This window comes from Anarhichas minor, unplaced genomic scaffold (assembly GCF_050575085.1).
Source record: "Anarhichas minor isolate MPS153535 unplaced genomic scaffold, ASM5057508v1 ptg000045l, whole genome shotgun sequence".
NCBI lineage: Eukaryota > Metazoa > Chordata > Actinopteri > Perciformes > Anarhichadidae > Anarhichas > Anarhichas minor.
This window is the reverse complement of record NW_027466491.1, coordinates 5,474,172-5,492,546: the sequence shown is the minus strand read 5'-3', so window position 1 is coordinate 5,492,546 and position 18,375 is coordinate 5,474,172. Positions and strand designations below refer to the sequence as shown.

General features: G+C 42.9%; 1 pseudogene; it reads left to right on the top strand.

Moving 5' to 3' along the window:
* The window catches only part of LOC142971220 (protein O-mannosyl-transferase TMTC2-like), a 44,830-nt pseudogene extending 27,031 nt beyond the window's left edge, over positions 1 to 17,799 (top strand).
* Positions 17,800 to 18,375: the final 576 nt, after the last annotated feature.

Sequence of the window (18,375 nt, the reverse complement as noted above, 5' to 3'; positions counted from 1 at the left end):
CCAGGAGAGAGGTCCAAGAAATATCTAGATTCTAGAGTTTAGTTCGTTTTCAAACTTGATAACAAGAGCAGATCCATAGATACCTGTGAGAGCTGTACGTGCCCATTTTATGATTTATGTAGACAATATTCCTTGTTTTAAATCACATAGTTTTAAATCACAAAGCCAGTTCATTTTGAGAGCTGTATTAGTCAGAATAGTGCCCTGCCAATAATCCTCCGACCATAAAATGACAATGTAAGCTGGAATTGTTCGGAAAGTCAATGAATCAACAGTTCAGAAGAGAGGTTAAAGGACTTTTTGCAGCAATTATAGGGTGTAGTTTAGTATGGAATTATTCAGTTGTTGGGTTATTGAAGATCGATTTTCAACCGACAACAGAAGACTCTACTGAACCAGCAATCCTTTCACTTCAGTCCTGGTGCATCAATGTGTTGCTTCTAAAAATCACACAAGGGATTGGTGTGTCAAGTTGGCCAGACAATCTACAGTTATTTACTGCTGAGTTTGTGAATTCATGGTCATTCATCTTTCAAAAGCAGATCCAGCCTCCTTCCAGAGTTGTGTGATCGATCGGGAAGTCAGTTCAGGAACGATTTAGAAATAGACAAGGCAGCGAGGGGTAAAATGAAGCTCATTCACCTAAATACCACAAATGACTCTCTTGCTGCAATTGGCTCATCTTCTGATGCCAAGCAGAATTGGATTTCTCAGACAGTTTCCTCCCTTGATAGGCAATGTGGGCTATCCATCAATAAGCCCCCCCTTTGTGTAAGAAGCACTCTCTCTTATCCTTTGTTTACTGCCTTTCAGTATGCAAATCAATATCCAATTTTTTTTCCACTCTCACTTTCCCACCGCTCATCCGAAATGTTGAACTCCTGGAACTGGCCCTATTCCATCTCTCTATCGACAAGTGGCTTTCTGTGACTAGCTGTGTCTACACTGCCTCCCTCGGCTAACCTCATGAGGGAACATGCTTTTTCCATGTGAGATATGCAGAAATCAGCTGGAGCCAGTCGGTCACGGGAATCAACGCTAAACCTCTTATTCTAATCCTAACATGGGTTTGTTATGGTTAACTTGTTGTTTTCCATCATGGTTCCTGAAAGCGGGCATGGCCTTACTCCAGCATGCTCATTGTAAGTGAGGGAGTATTTTCTCTCAAAAGGTTTATTAATGAGACAAATGAAAGCTTGTTCTTTGTGCTCTGTGCAGCTATTATCTGCCTATTGTGCAATTCATTCAGCGCGGATTATACAGAGAGCGTAAATTATTACTGTAGTAGAGTAAACTCAATTAGGAGATAAAAAGAAAAGTCGGGCTACTACTGGATCAACACTTTGAGTTGTAGAAGACATTGGAGGACATCAAAGCCAATACAACGACAGACTACTTATATCCTCCTGTGCTGCACTTTCATACCAAACAGTATGAACAGCAATTCAATTCTGAAAGTACGCACTTGTGCATGTGCACACACACATCTAATTCCCCCCTGTGCAGGTTCAAATACAGTTCATATTGCTCTGAAAAAATAAGTGGGCTCAGAAGATAGGAAGTGAGCAGCATCTCTGTGCTCATCACTCTTGATGTTATGTCGTTTTTAGTCCATTAGGTAAACTCTGTTAGGAACTTTTTTTAGTCAGGACTGCGGCCGCCTGTCTCTGTCAATAAGCCTGAATGACATTTTAGTTTAAAGTTAACGAAAGACATTTCCCTCCCGACCGTCAACGGCGAATGTAATTCAACAAGACCACTGATCAAAAGTCAAGGATGTGATCGCACAACTGTATCTCAATTTATGCATCAAAGACTGATTTTCCTGAAGCGTCACGCTTCACTATGTTTCCTTCCAAGTATGTATCAACACCATCAGGGGTTTAACAACATTCAGTTTAGGCCACCGTGACAACCGGTTGCGTGTGCCAGTTGGTTTAAAGGTGTTGCGTGATAGAGGACCTAATAGTGATCATGCTGCAGAATTAATGCTCTTATGAGATGCAAACAGCATCTACAGTACATACCAACACAATAAGTCTTAAGCCGATTAGCAGTCACACTCACTGCAACCCTGGCAGGCAACAAGGAAAGTCTTAGAGAAATCCCCTCGTGCTTGAAATGAACTTCAAAGTTGACCTCAACCAGGTCAGAACTGAGGCGAGTGTGATTTACTAATATGTGGAAAGTTGTAGTAATAATCTTTACTTCGCATCTTTGTGGAAGTATGTTGATTTCTTTCTCTATTCTATGTGGCTCTTCACTTTTTACACACAACTTATTGGCAAACCAAACGTGAAATTCAATATAATGAATCTTCCACCAGTTTGAACATCACATATCCCATTTAAAAAAATGATTACTTCTTAATGTGAATAGTCACATTGTGGCTGACCCATTACAGCGCCCAGCTGTCCAAATCCCACTGTGTCTTTCATCAGCACGAATGTTATGTTTCACAATTTTAATGTAAGCCGAGCTGTGTTGTTTCTGGCTATGATGAATTTAGATTTTAAGAAGTATGCTAGTTTTTTCAAAGAACTGTATAGTTGTACGCGAGTGTGGTCTATGCCCCAGGAAGCTATCAAAAACATTCCAGAGATTGCCTTACACAGTTTCTCTTTCTATAGGGGATAGTGGGATCATACATTTACAAGCTTTTTCTTTATTTCAAAGGTGGCTTTATAAATCAAACCCTAAAAGCTCATACCAAAGGACTGAAACATCCTTCTTAATAACTTGTTGTCGACAGTGACCCCTAATACATTAATAGGACCGTTGTTGCTCTGATTCAGCTCTCATCAAGACCGTGACAGTTATTGAAATAGCTTTGGAATGCTGACAAAACATTGCGGCTTTGACTGAGCTCTTCTGGACTAAAATGTTGATTTAGGTGTTTTCCTTTAGCATGACTTTTTTACTCTCTCCTCTCTTTGCAGAAAAAGAACGTCAGTGTTTTGCTGAGTCTCGGCGTCCTGGCTTCCTGGGGAGTGATCCTGCTGTCTGCTCGCCTCTACTGGATGGGTAATAAGCCTCCCAACTTCTCCAACTCTGACAACCCTGCGGCTGACTCGCCACATTTTCTCACTCGAACACTAACGTTCCTTCACCTGCCGGTCGCCAACGCCTGGCTGCTCCTCTGCCCCGACAAGCTCAGTTTCGATTGGTCCATGGACGCTGTGCCCTTGGTCAGGTCCTTGGCCGACTGGAGGAACCTTCACACTGTTGCCTTTTATGGTGGATTTGTCCTCCTGAGTTTGTTTGGCCTCCGCGGCCCCACCTCCACATCCAAGGAGACCAATGGGAAAGCCTATGTCACTAATGGGAAATCAATCACCAATGGGAATGGTTACCATGCCCCTGACACAAACCATAACACAGACCAGGGGCCACCAAAGACCACCCTTAACGGGTCAGCTGGAGTCCACCACTTCCCTCCACGGACGTCCCTGCCCCACACAGAAAACCTAGTACTATTATCATTAGGGATCGTCTCATTGCCTTTCTTCCCAGCCACAAACCTGTTCTTTTATGTAGGTTTTGTTATTGCAGAGAGGGTACTGTACATCCCCAGTATAGGCTTTTGTTTACTGGTTGCTGCTGGTGCAAGAAACTTGTACGTCAGACTGAGGACTAGAGGCTGCAAGGCCTTAATGTTGTGTCTCTGTGCGGGACTAGTGCTGCTGAATGGACTCAGAACTGTTCAAAGAAACAGGGACTGGAGCAACGAGGAGAATCTCTACAAGTCTGGGATTAGTGTGAATCCTGCTAAAGGTAAGAGACGGGCGGCAGTCCTCATTAGGGATGGGTATCAAAGTCCCGCCCCTTTAAGGGGACAACCATGGGACCTTATTTTGGCATGCAAAATTATCTTTTAAATTATCTTTTTGGTCAAGCACCAAAAGCCATTTAAAGCAATACAGTATAACTTGTGAATAAAGAAACAACACATTGTTCTTCTTGCAAATGAAACGTTACATTCATAAGCAACAAAACACACAATTGTTCAATTGAATACATCCTAACATCTCTGCTTGGGAAACGTTTGCGTATATTTGTCATTTGATTAACTAATTTATTCTATTCTATTTTTGCTTCGTTATTTTTATTTCAGCAAGTTTGACGGCAATAACACTTTTTAAATGAATACCAACGTTGTGTATTTGCGCTCTGAAAGTGCAACTTTTGACTGACACATGTCTCCTGTAGCCTGGGGAAACTTGGGGAACGTACTAAAGAACCAGGGCAAGATGGCGGAGGCGGAGAAGGCATACAGAAACGCTCTGCACCACCGAGGGAACATGGCCGACATGCTGTATAACCTGTGAGTGTTAAAAGACGCCTGCTCCCCCGTCCTCCTGTTTGCAAAGTCCTGAAACGAACGGGTTCCGATTCCTCCCGTTCATCGCTTGAGATTGCAGTGGCAGAACAAGAAAGGCAGGAGGGAGAAAGTGAAACAGCATACCGAAAGAGAGAGAGAGAGTGACAGACAGGGAGATCTTAAAGACAGCAAAAATAGATCTAACGCATGAGGAAAAGAAGCAACTGAGACTCAGAGCTCAAAGTGTGATGCAATAGTGTGACGAATAGGAAATAACCTTGTGTGTCCATGGTGGCTCTTTGTACCTTCTGCTGCCTTGGTTTGCAGGGCCTGTGTGTGTGTGTGGGGTGGGGGGGGGGACACAAGGCCGCCTCCAATCCTGGAACACAGGGTGTTAAAGGTGCCAAAACCTCATAGAAGACCCATGTCTCTCAAGCTGACACAGTTTTTCTCCCCACTTCTCTATTCCCTCTCAAGTTACGGGTGTCAGGAAGCTGGCAACGCAACATGGGAAAAAGTGAAAACCTATGCATGGTGTTTTTTTATTCTTTGAAGCTGAGGTGCAATTTCAATATTATGGATGGTCGGGTATATTGGGGATCATGCGTTGGTACATTGGGTAAATGATAAAGTAGCTGCTCTAGTTTTGGCTGTTTTATTTCTCAGCTTTCACCCAAAGTCCCCTCATCACTTTGACGTGCTGTAATTTTGGGTAAAACCTTCACAGATTTAAAAATACCAAGACAAATCCTAGGTTATGCAGTTAATGGCGTTGTAAAATGTGTCACATTTTTGCATTTCTTTGTGTCTTTTAGTGGCTTGCTGCTGCAGGAGAATGAGCGTTTTTCTGAAGCACTGCATTATTACAAACTGGCGATTGGGAGTCGGCCAACACTGGCATGTAAGTAAACTAAAAGTCTCAATTTGTGGCTGTGGTTGAGATCAGGGGAAGGAGTTATAAGCGATTCGATTTTCTCTCTCATTGATTAACCAGATGTGAGCCAGGGGCCGTTATTGGATCACCGTCATGGTCCAATTTGAGTGCTGACTAAGACCTTCTTTTTCCACATACTCATTTGGGGGGCCGTATTCAGGCTATTTCAGGTTGACGGTGAAATGATGAGATTCAATCTCACACTTGAGTGCCCGCATGTGAGATGAGGGTTCGTCTCTTACTGTAACCAAGGACAATTTTTATGAGAGAGGACAGGACAGGTTCCGGAATGCTTTTTCAACTTGATAAGTTATCTTCACTTCGTCCTTCGCTTCATCTTTTTTTTTCAGCGTCATTTATTTCTATTTCTCACTCACTTTTCTTATGGTAATTTAACCTACGTTTGACCTCTGTGCTGTCTCCCTTCTGCTGTATTATTGCATGTCCATCTTCCCCGACTGGATGTGTGAATGAATCAGAGTTTTTTTTGTTTAACAACATCAGAAATGACTATATTTATTTGTTGGGATTGTATTGTTCGTCTGTTTATTCAAAGATCTATCAGGGAATGTGTGAGTGACAGCCGGTTCTACTCCTGTGGTTTGAAATTGCATTGGCATGTTGTGCCATTTAATTAATTTCCTCTCTTCCTCACAGCGGCCTACTTGAACACAGGAATCATCCTGATGAACCAGGGCAACCTGGAGGAGGCCAAACGCACCTTTCTGACTTGTGCTGACATTCCAGATGAGAACTTGAAGGACCCCCACGCCCACAAGAGCTCCGTCACCAGCTGCCTGTACAACCTGGGAAAACTGCTCCATGAACAGGGCCAGCAGGAGGTTAGGACTCAAAGCTCAACCATATAATATTGAAGTCCCTCATCTTTATTATGCTGACGCAAAGCAAAAACTGCACTGTTTTCCCCTACTTCAGGAGGCGCTGTCTGTTTATAAGGAAGCGGTACAGAAAATGCCCAGACAGTTTGCACCGCACAGCCTTTTCAACATGATGGGTAAGTTACTGCTGGAGCCTGTTTCACCCTGAGTCTTTGTTTGTAATGCAGAACTCAAATTGCAGTATAAAAAAAGTCACTACTTGACGATATCTGCTTTGAAATGAAATTTGAAATTAGTATTTTGATGCGGTAACTCAACCATTTGATACGTATAATTATAAAGAACAACATCATGCTTGTTTTGTGAAGCGAGTACAACCTGGTGCAAGTTTGGCTTGAGTTTCAGTGATTCATTTTTACATGTTTGTTTCCATTGTAGATGTTGGTCGACCATTTCTTCTGCGCATTGAATTGAATTCAACAAATTGAGATTAACTCGCTGCCAAAATAAACCTTGAGAGGACTTGGACCACCTGTTTGATTCCAACACTGCGCAGACGTTGTGTCCTTCTTGCAGAGGATTAAAGCTAATCCGTGCAATAAATCACATCTCTCTCTTTGTTATTTTAACACTAATTACATTATTGGAAGCTCATCCTGACGGCACGGTTGAGATTGCAGGGAGATGTCTGCATATGTTCCTTGGACAAGCTAAATGAGAATGGGAAGTGTGTTTTGTCAGGTGGTGGGAGGGGTTGATGGAGGGCAGTGTTTGCATTAGTGCGATGTCCAGGGGCTTTGTTTAAACTGATGTCATTTTACCCCAGAGGGCCCACAGCATGTCCTCAGATCAAAAGGAATCTTAGAGAGATTTACACACAATTGTTCTTTCAGAAAAAAACGTTTTTTTCAAGGCTAAATTGATTTAGTCATTCAGCGTTTGAAGACCTGCACCTGTTAGAAAAAGGTTTGGAGGATTTTTTTGAGAAGCTAGAAGCTGAAGCTTCAGAATGTATTTAGACCCCATTCACTTTTTGCACGTGTTGTAGATTCAATTTTAAATTGATCAAATTGACATTTTTTCCCATCGATCTACACTGAAAAGACCATAATGACGAAGTGAAAATGACATAATAGTCAGACGTTTTGCTGTGGCACTCCAAATTGTTTGCAAAGGAACTTCCGTTACGTCTTTGTTGTCTTTGATGGACGATGACTTGGCTTACAATTGTCATTGAAAGACCAGGACACCACCTTGGTTTGGTCTTTTATGTCGAGGACACATAAATTAACACAGACAAAGTTATGCTAATACAAATAGGGTCGCATTTCACATTGAACAACACATTGAACAACTCAAAATGGACCACATTTGGTACATTAGGTGCCAATAGCCTCCAGAAGCAGAGAGTAAGTGTTGTAATAATAATACCGACATGTATTTCAGCTGTATTTTCTGCAGGAAATGCATATTTATGTTTCCTTTGATTCATTATCATCCCCCAAAACACAAATTGTGACTGTTGCTGTGTGCTGTGTTTCAGGAGAGGCCTACATGAGGCTGAACAGGCTGGAGGAAGCAGGTCACTGGTACAAAGAGTCCCTCAGGGCCAAGCCCGACCATATCCCAGCCCACCTTACGTATGGCAAACTCCTGTCCATCAATGTAAGTCCCATTACTGACACACACACAGTAAGAATCACAAGGCAAGCCGAAGCATTATCTTAGTAATGATTGCAGTGGCTAACTACCTGGCAGAGTGTAATTAAACGTGGAGCTGAAGTGGCAGAGTGGACTGACGAATAATGCATACTGAGTGACTTATGGGAGCATAGCGATCGATTTCTTCCGCAGAGCCTGGAGAACTGTGATAATTGTTATGAGGTGTGAGCTTCTGACTCTGAAATATGCATGCAAGTCTTCTCCCCTGATCAGAAGTCAGCTAGAGGAATTGTGGCGCATTCATGAATATATCGTTTGACCTCAAATGCTACTCGTTAGTCTCGTGGAAAAGTGGATCACACGAAGACGTGATGGAAGCGATAAATACTTCTTTTGTGGCCTTGAATCAACCCTGTTCCAGGACCAGTGCCAAACAGATGAGAGAACAAAGCAAGCGTAGCGGCATAAAGTCATGTCTGAAGGTCACAGACGTGGGGAGGAAAGCTATCCCTCTGTGACTGGACGGGTTCCACATCATCTGTGTGTTTTCTGTCTCTCACTGTGTCTATACATGTGAGTGAAGACATTGAGGGCGCCGCAACTTCTCTCAAATGTTACCTTGCCATTCCAATGTTTTATTTTTCGACAGAAGAACTTCCCCTCTCCATCCTCCCACCATCGCTCCCATTCCATTGAAAACAAAAACACGTTTGTGTGACAACAGATGTGTTCACAGCTGCGTCACGTTTAGACGTGGGAGTTGAACTGTGTGCTCTCTGCGACCCCTCTAGAGATGTTTGACCGCCTCCCTTCCAACAGCCTTTGGGTGCTGAGTAAACCAACCTGCGGCGCCTCACTTGCAGCTGCAACCCTCACTGGCTGCAAACCTTAGTTCTGATCATTTCCTCTCTTTGTTTAAAGATTTAAAGATATACATAGCGCACACACACACACACACACACACACACCACATGTAAAGCACAGGTTCAGATCAGTGGCTGGACATCTGCTGTGCTCCCTCAGGCTCAGGACTGCAGATCCATGCAGGGCCCTGACTCTCAGAGAGGCCCGCTTCACTGCTACAGGGCTTAAGGAACAGGAGATTGGACGGACCCTGGACAACGGGCCAGTGGACAGGCTTATAATGCAATTACTCTCCTTCCTTATTAAATCACTCCCATCAGCTACGTTTTTGGCTGTCCTGCCGCTGTCAATCGACAATACAGACACGGAGAGGGAAAGGTCAACCTGAAGTCTTGTACTGCGGTTCACCCCAACACGTCCTGTAGGGCTGTTTTTCTTGAGTAGTATTACACATCAACTTTCAAAGTGTCCATCCCCCCCCCCTTCTTAAAGCCACACAATAATAAAGCTGGAACCTGATAGTCTTGTGCCCATCCACATCCCTCAAGAATTAACAAGTGCACCTCCTGAAGCCACTAATTTGCCTCATTCTTCCCAAGGTCAAAGTGCTCTCAAATAGGCCGAGTGTAACATTAGAGCCCTGCTGTCTGTCGGAGATCTCTTGCTGGATTCAGAAGGGTGTGGTGTGCATTAGGGAAAGTTGTGGTCAGTCGACGCTAAGCTGATTTATGTATTTGAACTCAGCTGTGTCTTTAGACATATTCATCACTGATGCTCAATAATGCGAAAACATGGTTACACAGCTTTAAATCCGTTTAAAAAAAAAAACATACCACAAAATTGTTTTTAGATAGTTGTTTGAAAAAAACACAATTAACTTTGCCCTGAATGCTTTCATAAATCATTTAAATGATGACTTCCTCCGACCTAACTGGACTGAACCACTCTAATTTCAGTTCTGATGGATGTCTGGGGGGAAAGGGGTTAATTGAATGTAAAGAGAAAAGTGCCAAAGAAAATGTGAAATAAGCCATCGAGGCCCCGTATTCGCTCATTCATTTAGAGGGATTGGCGGGCATGGGGGGGTAATGAAGCAAATGTAATAGGCCCAGTCCTCTCATTTCATTGTGCATGGCAAGTCCATTGGCAATATGGAATCAATCAGTGCTGAAGCATGAAACAAAAGAGGTGGAGAAATTGAGCCTCATGCACACAGAAGCTATATGTTCCGCAGTGCGGTTGCAGGTACACACACACACACACACAACTTGGAGGTTTTTCTGTAAAGGTTAGGCATAGGAGGTGGGGTACTATATTCTTCATGAGCATCAGTTTCCTGCTATTACTAAGCCTCAACTGATGTATTAAAATGCCTCAAGCAGACACGGTAAAATACAAGAGAGGTTTTTGTAGCTGTGTGTGTCCGTTTACGCATTTGTGACACAAGATGTCCAGCTACACAGTATCCATGTTATGTGTTTATGCTGCATACTGTTGGTATTGACTCTGCGGTCCTTGTAGTCCAAAGCTGCAGCAGATCTCAGCAGTTTGCACTTCAGGAGGGCATCTCAAACATATGTTAACCCAGCTATTTAAGCCCCATTCCTTCTGGTTGCTTCAGGTGTTTGGACCCCGGTATACATCCCGCAGGTCTACTATATTTATATTGTGGTCGACAAAAAACCTTAGGTCAAAGTGTGTCTTGTCAAAAACTAAATATACTAAATAAATACATCAAAATGTTACAGGTAGCAAAGCAAAATCTTGTGAAAACTATTCCTTAACTTGAATTGCAGGTGTAATCTCCTTCCTTTTTCTTTTAGGGGCAGAAGACAGAAGCAGAGAAGTACTACCTGAGAGCTATTCAAATAGACCCGACGAAAGGAAACTGCTACATGCACTACGGTAAGAAGAGATATCAAAGGCAAACATTTTCTGCAAAGCCTATTTGAAACATTAGAATCATAAAAATATGGATGCCTGTGTCCTCGTAAATGTCTCCTGTGGTTAGCAGAGCTATGAGAACATCATTTAAAGTCCTTTTCGACCAGCTATAACATGCCTGATTGCCTGTAATTCAAACCTCTGCCATTCCGCATTTGTAGGCTTTACTGTAATGATCGGACTTTGCTGCAGTAAGCTGTACTCAGGATGATTATTAGGCAGGGGGTCTTTAGACTCTTTTATCCAAGACCTATACTTTGTAGTGTCACCTTCAGACCCGGAGTCATTAAACACACCAGCTCCTCTTACGACTCGTGTTGTAAACCACCCTAGATCCAAGCTCATAGCTTATGTAACCTGATAGGAGTTTTGGAAAGAATCAAAGCAGCGTGGTAATCATTTGGAAGTGTCAAATACCCCTGTAACAGATTTGTGGACGTGTGAGATCATGTCATTTACTTTTGGTATCAGTGCTGGGAGTGTTGGAGCTGCACACATGCAAGGCTATGTTTATCCGAGTGGGGAGCCGGGGATCAGAGTACATTGTTTACCATTCGTAATGGAGATTGAAATGCCGCGTTCAGCCTGTGCTGCTCTTGACGCAGTATTTGGTATCAGTTAGGAGAAACAGGCTCCTTGCCGCTCCATGTCGCTATCGTCAGGATATTTATAGGAAATGAAATCTGTCCTGAAGGCACCATTGTACGTTGTCCCATTCTCCTCTTCCTTATCTCTCTTCGTTCCTCCTGGTGCTTTCTCTGCGCTGGATATCTCGGGGGGTTTAGCTCTGGCCCCAGCGAGGGGTATGTTGCTGTCTTTGGACCAAGCTGTTTCCCCTTGCACTCTTGATTCTCCCTCTCTGCCTCTCTGGCTATTTTCTGTTTTTCAACGTTATCTTGTAGCTTCTTGCTATAGGTGACGTGTGCTACGCCGGTCCCCCCTCCTGTATTGCAAATCTGGCTGCTTTGGCAACCCTGGGTCCACTGGATGAGCTCCAGGTGTTAGTGTGTAAGGAAGAGATGGTATCAGTCCACTTTGTAACACAACAGATGCACACACAAACACACACATACGAGAGAGTGAAAGCAAGCGAGGACACAGAGGGTGATTGCTAAGACAAGGCCCCCCCTTTCCTGCCATTGTTCACAGTAACTCATTTTAATGCAAACTGTCCCTCATATGAACCGGTTCTAAATAGCCTGCTTCGGTGTCTAATGGCTTGAATTTGAAAGCTGCGCTCAGGCGAATATAGTTATAGCTTTCAGTACAAGAAAAGCCAAAAGAAACGCTCCTCAATGGAGCTTCTCCGCATTCCCCTCTTCCTACATTCAGCAGCATCTGCGGCCGAGCCCGGCTGTTGATTTATAGCCGCTGAGTCAGGCACTTGCGGGTGCCGCACCAGGTGGCCAGACTCCCACAGGAAAAGGCATGAAATACCTCCGTCTCATCTGTGCTCTCAAACGTCGCCGAGCAAAACAACAATCCTTTCACTGTCTCACTTTTCGCTCGCTGTCTCTGCCTCCTCGTTGCATTTCCTGTGGCACTCTCCTGCGTCATTCATCTTCCTTTGTCTCCCCCAATGATCTCCATCTTTGTCTGACAGAGCTTCTCTACAAGCTTTCCCCCGTCTTTCTTGTCCCTTCAATGCAACTTCTTTCATTTTGCTCACAATGACAACGCTAACGTGGTGATTTATAGCATCTATACCATTTGACCTGATGATGGCGCTGGATGAAAAGAGATATTACTGTTCATCCCGAGGGGGACATGGATGGATTGCCATGAAATTTGATCCAGACGTTCAACAGTTGTCGGCAATTCAATTACAACCAAAAGGGTCAATCTCATTGTGTCCCTGGAGGAGAATTCAGGGATCACCAAAGTCATTTGGAATCATCATCTGGGGACCATCAATTACTGGCAAATTTCATCTAGTTGTTGAGATATTTCAGTCTGGACCAAAGTGGAGGACAACTGCCATCACTAAAGCCGTACCATGGCTAAAAAAGCACTAAACAGAACTTCTACTACGCCCAAGAAATACATGCTCTTCCTCTGTCTTCCCCTCTCTGCAGGCCAGTTCCTGCTGGAACAGTCACGTCTTGGCGAGGCGGCGCAGATGGCGGAGAGAGCTGCAGAGCTGGACAGCTCAGAGTTTGACGTGGTCTTCAGTGCTGCTCACATGCTCAGGTTGGCTAAAGTGCTGACAGACAACCACACGGCTTGAAAGTGGAGTTTCCCCTCCTTGAAAAAGCATATAGTACAGAAAATGTAATTATCGTATATGTCAAGAGATGTCGAACTCCTGTATTTACAGACTTTGCCGCTTTCACCATTTGTGGGTTTATTATTTACCACCATTTAATAACCGTCTTTGTAATAGTTAATGTATACTCTATGGAAATCGCTGCCATAAAAGCGATTATGTATTACATATATAAAGAGCAGTATAGCTTCAGTCTATCATAGTGATGTTTCAGTCCAAGGCTTGTAAAGACGCCATTGGAGAATTTTCCCTCAACGTTTGGCCAAGCACGCGCACCAGACAGCGCATAAGTCTTAATACGCGTCAACGGGGTCTGCAAATGTCCGTTCCTTTTTGCTCTACATATCTGGAGAAGTCATTACTGCTCTCTGGCATCCATCTAAATGCAACACCACAGAGGGTTTGTAAAAAGTTGAAAGTCTCAGGGTTTGGCTGAGGCTTTCTTTTGGAAAGAGCAAATCTAACTGACAGATCATTCTGCCGTATCGTGGTCTGAATGGTCGTTTTCAGCTGGAGACTGACTGAGACATCAATCCATACCAATTAGGATTGGGTTGAAGGAATGTGACACACCTGTCATTAGCTGGATTTCAAATTTAAGCTGCTCTGCTGATAATAAAGGTGAGCTCTGCATATTGACAGACCATAACCAGGATTATAAAAATGACCCGCTAAATCAGTTTTTCCTTTAAATGCCTTGCATGTACCACGCCTACATTTCATTGCAGACAAACTCTTAATAATAATTCAAATATTGTGTATATGATTTCTCCAATAAAGCAGTTTTTATATGTTTTGGGTTAAACCATAATGCATGTTTTTTTCTACCCAGTTTTACTTCCCATGAACCCTGACTTCCTGAACCCCTGATAAAGTGTTGCATGGATTCTCAAGGCATATTTTACTTGAGTCACACAGTCTTATAAATATGAATTGCCATGTCGGGAAAGCATGGTTTCCTTGACTTTATTAACGTTGGCACTGCAAAGTCCGGTTCATGTACTCTTTGGATAAAATTGCATGGAGCAGATTTAACTGTTGCCATTTTATGAACCCAGCTGTAACATGTGACTGGTTTGGTGGAGTGTTTCTGGCACAAACAACATCCATCTATCTTCATTATACTCTAATGCATAATTAATAAGGCATAATGGAGTTCAAATCAACTCTAAATTGCATTATCAAGATACATATTCACAGTTAATACACCGCTAAGGAATGTATCGCCTCTCACAGAACATTATTTCCTTTTATTAGAAACTAAAGTATTTAACAAACGCATATAAAAACAATAGCAGCCGAATAAGGATCTGTACCATCCGTTGGCTATTATGTTAGTTTATTCAGTAGTGTCTGAATACTAATAAGTCAGTTTATGGCTTGAGAAACATCTTTGTCTGCAGGAGAGAACTGTAACATAATTTTGGCATGAGCTATTATTATTTAATTAGAAATGAATGGCAAATTGCAATCTGGAGAGTAAAAAGTTTCGATTCGAAACAATTCATGTTAAAAAGCAATGAGAATTTACTTAAACATTTGCAATTAAATGAATACAGTTAAAGGCGTCTTTTTTTCAGACTAACCTCTAGTCTTTGCTTTTTCTTGTATTCATATCAATAAGTAAAAAACAACTGGCAGACACATGGATGAGGGTTCGTAAGTAGACCTTGTTTCATTCACAAACCAAAAAAGGTTGGAAACTGCTCTGGCACGTTTTGAATAAAGTTGATTAATCTGTATTGTACCTGCTTAATATGACGGTGCATTTGTATTTATGTTATCCTATATTTAAACAGTTAATCTCAGAAAGATGTCTTTTTTTAAGAGAGACCTGTGCACAAGAAAAAAAAAGGAACATACAGTATTCATTAGCTGATTAGCTGCACAATAATGGAGGGATACAATTTGTATTGGTACAATATTATTAACATAAACTGTGTTATGTCACATTCTTACTCTTCCTTTCTCTCTGTTCTTCTTTCTCTTCAGACAGGCCAGTCTTAATGAGGCAGCAGAGAGGCAGTATGAGCGGGCAGCCAGCCTCAGACCAGATGTAAGTACCTGGGACTACTGGGCCTGTTAGCACTTATCATGGAAATGCACACACACACACACACACACACACACACACACACGCTTGCACTGTAAATTCAATTTACAGCCTAATATGTGTTACCCATCATTCTGACACGATATTATAACACTGTTGTTCCTGGCAAATGGAGGGCTATAAAATGGAAAAGTGTGTTCTGTTCATGGCTGTGAACTGGTGGCTCAATGTGCTTTATGTACACACAAAGGATCCCAAAGAGAGAAGAGTTCAGTGGTTACCGTCACCCATTCAGCTTCCGAGCGAACACTTGTTCATCACGGTAGAGTCTACCACACAAAGCCTTGAGGGATGTCATGTCTGTCGATGTCAGCGCACGCGGTTGAGGAAGTTGGGGGCTATTATATCCAGTTTCTGTACATCAATCAGGCACTTCAAAGAGAAAGGGGGTCTGTGAGAGGTAACTTAGAGCCGTAGGAACCCCTGCGTTTTCAGACAAGACCTAGAAGAGCTTCCTGCAGTCATTTGTCATGCTAGTCTGCTTAGCGATGGTCTGCTCTGTGACTTATGTTGCAACAGGAGAGAGGGTTGGACTTTCATCTACATGCCTTTCACTGGAGTAATTAGTGTTACTGTATATTGCAATGTATTCCCCCACCTTTTCTGTGTGGTGCTCATGTGACCGTGGCGTAGTTCGTTTATAGCTTAATGTTAGCTTTTAAGTTCTACCAATTGCGTTCACATTAAAAAAATCATAAAAGTGGTGTTCCTCGGTGAAGATTATTTAGCTGAACAATACGTGTAAGTATCATAAACTCGTTTTTGCCACATAGCTTATTTTCTGCAATAATCGAAAATGCAACGGAAGAATCTCATTGTAGTCGAGGGAACCAGGGCGATGCTAACTTCCACGGTTGGCGTACAAAAATGCGTCATCCCTGCAGCACTCTATGGTCGCATTTATTTCCTTCTTTTTTCAAATTAGCAACTGCAGAACCGCCAAGGGAACAAGGAGGTCTACTAGCCGGGAATCACTGCTTTAAGCATCTGCCCTTTTTTTAGCTAAGGTCTGCCTGTCTGTTTATATCCTGGTTAAGCCTTAAAAGCTGAGTAAATCCATCGAGGACAAGATTACTGGTTGTCCATTTTAATTTGGAAAGTCATGTGTTTAGATTTTATTCTGTAAAAAAAGTAAGCTACCTACAAGTCATTATAATACTCAGTCTGGAAGCATTCATGTGCACATCCAGACAAGCCGAGGGCTTCTCTTGTCATTTGTCGCGAGTAAAGCTTCTCTTGTCGATGACATTTTCTATGCACGTGTCTGCTTAGCGAATGACAGTTTCTCAAATTTCAACTTAATCCAGTAGCTTTCAGGTCATGAAAGATTCAGCTCTTGCTGTACGTGTTAAGAAATAAAATGACTATGTGCCTCCAGAGAAAGGTGCAAGTCAAATCTTTTCACTTTGCAGACTGAAAAATGCTTTATTCACACCAAGTTTACACCAGATAGAAGCTCATCTCAAATGTAACGCTGTACTCTGAGCAGAATAGGCTGTTTACTGGGGGAAATTGGAATTCTAAGTATTTTTTCTGTATGTCTTGAGGATTATAATTTATAATTTACAATATAATAACGGTTCAATGTAGCTCACAGGGCACGATGCATCTCAAAAGCTGAAGATCAGATGCAGAAGCAAGCTTACCAATACTGTATGTCCAACTTGCTGAAGGTCAAGAGGAGCTTACATGTGTTTCACCACTGTGATTGTAGTGTAGCAAGACGTCAAGAGAAAAAAAAAAGAATTACTCTCTGTCTGCCTCCCTGTCCACACAACACAAGCAAGGCTCCATTTCTGATGATTTAGCCCGGTCTGTGTATTGCATATCACCCAGTTGTTTAGAATGGCAGAGGGACCCTCGTTAATCTTGCTTACTATGTCACAGCTGCTTACAAAGTTGCTGAATGGTACAAAAAAGCAGAGCACGGGCTCGGAGCACTTTGAAATGGAACCGCATGATAGAATCAATTGTTGCACTAGGTGAGAAAAAACAAACCCGACTGAAGGGGGGGGGGGGGGGGGGGGTACTGCACTGTAGCTCCTCTCTCTGTCAAACTGCCTTAATTAAGACGAGGTGAGAAAAACAAGCTGCCACTCCCAACTCTCGTCTCCTAACACCGCTTTGGGAAGTGGAACGTAAACGAGAGAAATATCAATGAGGGACGAACACTTGTGTTTGGGGAGAGAAAAAATCTGTGAAGTAGTTGCCAAGTTGCGAACCATATGTCATGCAGCGAGGACCGCTTGGCCTGGGAACAAGGCCAGGTCCGGGGGATGAGGTGCCGATGGCTTTTAGGATGAGATTTGTGTGTGTTTGTTAGTTATGGCACGCTGAGATTAATGTCTATTGACCTGGAGTTTGTAGATTTCCACGACTGGTACACTATTCACAGACAGATGGTTTCAATTTGCAAATTCAGAAGATGGTATTTTATTAAATAAGACTCCAGAAAGACACCTCTAAATTGGTTGTTCATTCATATAAAAATAATCTATAATAGCCACCTATTTGTTCACTGTGGCACTATCTAGGGACACCCATATTGTTTTTTGGCCGTGCAAGAATTAGATTAGGGCTAATTGAATGCATGTTTGATTTTCTAAGCCACTCTTGTCTCCTTCTCTCACTGGGTCTTCGCCCTCTCCTAGTACCCGGCTGCTCTGATGAACCTTGGTGCCATCCTCCACCTGAATGGGAAACTTCCCGAAGCGGAGGCCAACTACCTGCGCGCGCTCCAGCTCAAACCCGATGATGTCATTACCCAGTCCAACCTGCGGAAGCTGTGGAACATCATGGAGAGGCAGGGACTCAGGATCAAAGCGTGGGCTCGGGATGCAGAACTGCGGCCTTTGAACTGAGAAAGTTGCTCCACTGTTCCCCTTCGTGATGCGTCCTGCAGGGAGTGAAGCAGGACGGGATGAGAAAGAGCTGGAGGCGAAAAAAAGCTCTCTCTACGAGACAACAAAGACTACTTCTTTAGAGATGTGTCCCGTGATGCTTGTTGAAGACAGTTTGAGGCTTGGCATGTTTGGGATTCAAGGGTGTAAGAAGTCTGCCCAATAATACGTCACCACCAGCGCTGTATGGTGGCTCAAATGACTCATGTTACCTTTATTATTACATTCTAAAAAGCAATGCTCAATGTCTTTAAAAGATGCACTGAAATCAAAGGCAAATAATTGCAAAGGTCCAAAAGAAAAAAAAGCTCTCAAAGATCAGATGGTTATGATTTCACTATCATTAAAAATCTGGGTATGTTTTAAAGCACTTCATTCGAAAGAGGATGTAGAAAAAATATTTAAATCTGCACTGATGAATGATGCCAGCTGGTTTGTGTTGAAGGTGACTCCACCGATTTTACACTGCGAGTACCACTACCACACGTAAAAAACATTCTTTTGTGGCTGCAGAGAGAGCTGCAACGTCTGA